Source organism: Hevea brasiliensis, chromosome 14, assembly GCF_030052815.1.
Source record: "Hevea brasiliensis isolate MT/VB/25A 57/8 chromosome 14, ASM3005281v1, whole genome shotgun sequence".
In the NCBI taxonomy this organism is placed as follows: Eukaryota; Viridiplantae; Streptophyta; class Magnoliopsida; order Malpighiales; family Euphorbiaceae; genus Hevea; species Hevea brasiliensis.
The window spans coordinates 68,814,290-68,820,723 of record NC_079506.1 but is presented as its reverse complement, the minus strand read 5'-3'; the positions used below and the strand labels follow the sequence as shown (position 1 = coordinate 68,820,723).

Sequence of the window (6,434 nt, the reverse complement as noted above, 5' to 3'; positions counted from 1 at the left end):
ATTTACAATCGATAGAATCATTATTCAAATTTGTATCGTTTTTCTCTCTTGAACAGCTATATGCTATAAAAAAAAAATCATCTGTAATTATATAATATAATGATCCCATTTCAACATTTGATATAAAATAACAAATAAATAGTATACAGATGCAATTATATTAAAAAAAAATTGGAAAGTGGTTATAAAATTATGTGATCCACTAAAGTTTATGCCCTATAACCGTACTGTGATTCCACGTTGGAATTACAGTTGGAATGGCAAGTAAATTTGAATAACAATACGTGGCTATATTAAAAAAAAAAAAAAAAAAAAAAAAAAAAAGCACGATATTAATTGACACGAGACGTGATGTATTTCCTGGCTACCTTCTCTTTTTAAACAAAATAACCCACATTATAAACAACAATACTCTATAAATATGTAACTTAGGAACTCATATTTGCATCAAACACCCTCAAACTTATTAATCTTAAAGCTTATTTTATTTTTTCGGTTCTTAAATCTTTGATCTTTTATCAATCATTTCAAGAATGGCCAATGCAGAGGTGGTTCTGTTGGATTTCTGGCCAAGCCCCTTTGGTATGAGAGTTAGGATTGCTTTGGCAGAGAAGGGCATCAAGTATGAGTACAAGGAAGAGGATTTGCAGAACAAGAGTGCTCTGCTCTTGCAGATGAACCCAGTTCATAAGAAGATCTCAGTTCTCATCCACAATGGCAAACCAGTTGTTGAGTCTTTCATTGCTGTTCAATACATTGATGAAGTTTGGAAGGACAAAGCTCCATTGCATCCCTTTGATCCTTACCTGAGAGCTCAAGCTAAATTCTGGGCTGATTTTGTTGATAAGAGGGTACTCTTCTTTTTAATTTCTTTTTTCAAATATCTAAATGGTTGATTTTTTTTTTTATCTGGTCATAAAATCCATGACAATTTTACCTATGTAGTAAGAAAAGTAACTAAATAATCAAAATAACTTGAATTTCTTTCCCCTTTTTAAATATATACTTAAAAATTATATATAGATTAGACGATAGTCTACCTTTTTTTTAAAATTTTCTATTTACATTAGAGGTATCATAATTGAGGTATTTATTTATTTATAATTGACTCCGATTAGACTTCAAATTCAAGATCTCACAGTTTCATAGACGACTTTAATGCCATTGATTAAAACTCATTAATTTTTTTTCTTAAAAAGCTATATATTTGTGGATATTATGTGAAATATAAAACACAAATTCGTAAAAATATATGAAATAAAGGGGGAAATAAAAAAAATGCACCCAATGTGCATTAAATTTTGTTTAGCAAAATCATGGATAGAGGAATCCCTTTTTGAAAAAAATTTTAATTTAAAAAATATTATAAAATTTTAGAGTCTTTCCATAAGAAAACTATGAAATTTTATAGATTTGAGTTTTGAAATATACATATACAGTACAAAAATGTGTATTTATAATACAGAACATGTAATTTATAGTATAATAATATAGAATTGCAACATAAATAATTATGAAATTCATAAAATGGGATTTTTATATGATCTTGGGATACAGCTATATCTTGGGAGGAAGATATGGACAACAAAAAGAGAGGAGCAGAAGGTAGCCATGAAAGAATTCATAGAGTCGCTTAAGCTTTTAGAAGCAGAGCTTGGAGAGAAGCCATACTTTGGTGGTGAAAGTTTTAATTATGTAGATATTATACTTGTGTCTTCCTATAGTTGGTTTCATTTATATGAGATCTCTGAAAATTTTAGTATAGAGGCGAGTGTCCTAAGCTTATTCAATGGGCTAAAAGGTGCTTAGAGAAAGAGAGTGTGCTCAACTCTCTTCCTGACCACAAAGAAGTCTATGGATTTGATTTAGAACTAAAGAAAAGGTTTGGGATAAAGTAGAGAGAGCAAAGCTTTGAAAGGAGATTGCTTTGTTTTAAGTTGTTTATTGTCCTAGCTAGGCCTTGTGTTTTGGTTTTCATTTACCATGTGGTGTGATGTTTCATTTGTTTTGATTAATTACTTTGCTTGCAATTTTGATTATTTACTTTCATTGAATCCTTTTATTTATTTGTTTTTTGTTATATTTAATTGAGAAAATTATTATTTAATCTCTTTATTTAAATAAAATTAATTATGTCGTCCTCTACTTCGAAAAATCATTAATCAGTCCTTGTAGTTTTGTTATGTTTACATTTTATTCACTCTATCTATTATAGAAAAGAGTTGAGAGAAAACTAAAATTGCACTTTACTAAATAACAGCTGATTGTTTTATATATAAAGAAAGAAGAGTGGCGGGAAAAGAAATTGAGCTTAGCTAACAACTCTAACTAATTAGCATAATTTAGTTATTGTTGTTTCTCATATATATATATATATATATATATATATATATATATATATATATATATATATATATATATATATTCGAACCCTATTTTTACAAAACGCATAATATTGATATAATATGATTCAGTTCGGTTTAATCAATTTTTTATCTTTTAAAATTAAAATGAATTGAAATACCTAAATTTTTTATAAAATAAAATCGAATCAAACCGAACAATTAGTAAAACTGAATTGATTTACTGAATAAAGATGGTTCTATTCAGTTTATTCAATTTAGACCGAATATTACTTAGCCCTAATTGGATGTGAATGTCTATATCTTGACCCGTAGTTTGGCTCCTTCAATAGCGTTGTTTCTCATATATATATATTTGAACCCTATTTTTACAAAACGCATAATATTGGTATAATATGATTCAGTTCGGTTTAATCAATTTTTTATTCTTTAAAACTAAAACGAATCGAAATGCTCAAATTTTTTATAAAATAAAATTCAACCAAACCGAACAATTGTTAAAACTGAACTGATTTACTGAATAAAGATGGTTCAGTTCAGTTTATTCAATTTAGACCGAATATTGCTTAGCCCTAATTGGATGTGAATGTCTATATCTTGATTAGTAGTTTGGCTCCTTCAATAGCGGATTTGATGATTTTCGTATTATTTTGGATATTTAGATTTAGTCATTTTAATTGTGTATCGCATATTGTTTATAATTATTTATATTTATAATTTATTTTTTCATATACAATTTTTTAAAATTATTTATGTTAATTAATTAATAAATTTTAAAATTAATAGAAATTTTTTTTTTAAAACATGTGTAATAATACAAGAAAATTTAAAAAACAAAAACTAAATTAAGGATTAAACTAAAACTATACAAATATCTTAAAAAAAAATACTTTCATTATATTCTAATTATATATATTTATATGTATTTAAGTAAATAAGATATCTTTTTATTTATAAATAATATAGTTTATATTAGTTAAGAAGATTTGAAATATCTATATTATTAGGTATAATATTTTATATTTTTAAATTTTTATTATTTATAATTTATTAGAAATTAAAATTAGTGCTGATAATTAAAAAAATTAAAATTTTTAACTTTTGCTATTATAGCTGTTTTTTAATTTTTTTAATTTTAATTTAATTTTAAAAGTATATTTAATAAAATATTAAAAAAATTAAAAATTAAATATTTCTTTTATAAAAGTAATTATTAACTTAATTTTTTAAAGTTAACATTTAACCACTAAAAAAATATAAATAGTAATGACGTACGAAATTAAATTAATCTATTTAAATATTTAAATAATACTAACAAAAAAATTATTAATCTTGCACCAAACTCCCTTAATATTTATTATTTTTAATTAGCCATCAAAACATTTAGTCCTCGTGACTTACTTGTTACGGTGGAAACGTGGAAATGATCTCACTTCCCATCGTCATACAGGCAATGATCAAATAAACCAACTGAAAAGCAATTATATGAAAACCGTGAGCAGGTACAAAAAGGGACTCAGCGACAAGGTTAATCTCCATTTTAGATGCATTTCGGTGCGATCATATGCTGCCGAACCTGAGAGAACAATACAAGAAGACTGCTTATGGAAAGAAACAAAAGCCGCACCATTAACAAACCTGCATTCCCTCCTACAATTTTGTGCAAGAAATCGAGAACCCATGAAAGGCAAGGCCTGCCATGCACAACTTATTCATTTTGGGCTAAAAGCAGACACTGTAACGTGCAATATGCTAATCAATATGTACTAGAAATGTGGCCTGATTGGCTTCGCTCGGAAAGTGTTTGATAAAATGCCTCAAAGAAGCTTGGTTTCATGGCATACAATGATTGCTACTTATACACAAAATATGGACGAGCCAATGATGAATGGAAGCCAATGCCAGCAACAATCTGATGGTTGTCATCTTTTCTACTGGAGAAAATGTATCAAAATAATCCACCCCTTCAATGTAAGTGTACCCTTTAGTCACAAGTCTGGCTCTATACCTCTCTATAGGACCATCAAATTTGTATTTTATTTTATACGCCCATTTGCAGCCTATAGGAACTTTGTTGGGTGGTAAATCAACAAGTGTCCAAGTTTGATTTTGCTTCAGAGCAGCAATTTCATTGGCTATAGCTTCTCTCCAAGGTTCATATTAACAGCTTGATGATATGTTTTAGGCTTAGTGGTAGTAGAAATGGACAAAGTGAAATGACTTTGGAATGGAGATAAGTGAGAATATGAGATGACAGAAGAAAGAGGATAAAGAGTACCTTTAGAAGTCTAATTGATATCTATTGAAGTGAAGAGATTGCAATGATAATCTTGTAAGTAAATTGGTGGCCTTCTCTATCTTGTGGAAATTCTATGATCTGACGGAATAAAAGATTGAGCAGTATTGACAGGTAGTTGAGGAGATAATAGAATAGGAAAGTGTTGTGGAATATTAGAAAAATAATAATCTTCATCTGAAATATCTGTGAGATGAGGAATGGACTCGACAATAGAATTAGGAAATGAAAAAGGAAATATAGTTTCATAAAATTGGACATTCATAGAAATGAAAATTTCTTTATACTAAGATCCATTAAGTCATACCATTTTGTACTAGTTTTATAGCCGAGAAACACACGTAGTCTTACTCTAGGGTCTAACTTGGTTAATTATTGATGCATAACAAAGTTGACGCAGCATGTAGCGCGAAAAAAGATTGACACATGATCAAATGCTTGAAAATAAATAAGATCTAATCTGAAATTTTAATTAACACAAGATTCAATCTAAACAAAAAATAAAACAAATATAGCTTGATAAAGAAGAAAATTTCATTGAAATAAATGTAAAAAAACTTGTACATAATGAAAATACAATGGGTATTTATAGAATTTTAAATCCTAATCTAAATAGAAATAAATTAAAGAGTTTTGATCTAAATAGAATATATATTTAAAGATCTAAATTAAATAGAAATAATATTTTAGAGTCCTTAATAAATTAGAAAATATAAATAAAACTTATCTAAAAAAATAAAGAATCCATCTAAAACTAGAAGCCCTTGTGAAAATAGGAAAACAACAGTCTCCGAGTCTGGTATAGATTTGTGCACTGTGTCATTATTCCACACTTTCGAGAAAATTCAACCTTGAATTTTAAAGTGTTGAAGAATAAAAAACTCCATTGAATGATCGCACCATGTCTCCTTCTTGAATTATATCAATAGAATTGACTTTAACAAAATTGAATTGAAAAACTCTACATTGTCCTTTGCATCCATTAGAATATTTAAACAAATAAAATCAACCAAGATAATAGGAATTAAAGGGTTAGATAAATTTTTAATCTCTATAAATTCCATGATTTGAGTTTCTTCATTTTTCGTTGTCTTAATGGATTATTTGACTTCAATTCCCTTTGAAATCTCCATGATTTGTTGTTCTTCATTCCCTATAACACTTTCTTCAAACTCTTCGTCATTCACCTTAGTGAAAGGCAATAAAATCAAAGTTTCAATGTAACATCCAGAAAAAAAAAAAAAATTGATGATGGGATTTTGGGGTGTGACAGTGGGTTTCCACTGTCACAGCCACCCAATTTATTAAAAAAAAAAAAAATGTCAAAAACGGGAGGAGGAACCCCCCCCCCCCCCCCCCATTATCTCTTTTCTCTCCTCTCCTTCCCTCTCTTCTTCTTCTTTCTTTTTTCGGTAATCGGCCGGCGACCAGCCAAGTAGCTCCCCACTCGGCCGGCGACCCTCCGGCGACGGCAAGAGCCACCAAAAACGGCGGCGGCAAGAGCCACCAAAAACGGCGGCAAGAGAGGGAGGAGAGAAAGAAAATGCGCGCACAGTGGGCAGCAGCTTTCCGGCGCGATTCCGGCTTCATCCGACGTCCGATCGAGGCGATTCAGGTGGCGTTGGAAAGCTTGTTCCGAGAGCTTTCTTTTGATACCTATTTTGCAGCAAATGGAGGTCGGATGAGTGAGATATGGAGGAGAGAAGTTTCGGGTTTTTCAAGCTTTTTCGTCAGATCTACGACGATCCGACCATTGGATCGATGATCCGAGACCA

At 29.6% G+C, this 6,434-nt stretch overlaps 1 pseudogene; it reads left to right on the top strand.

Moving 5' to 3' along the window:
• Positions 1-471: 471 nt before the first annotated feature.
• LOC110632466 (probable glutathione S-transferase) lies at positions 472-1,916 on the top strand (annotated as a pseudogene).
• The last annotated feature ends 4,518 nt before the right edge of the window (positions 1,917-6,434 follow it).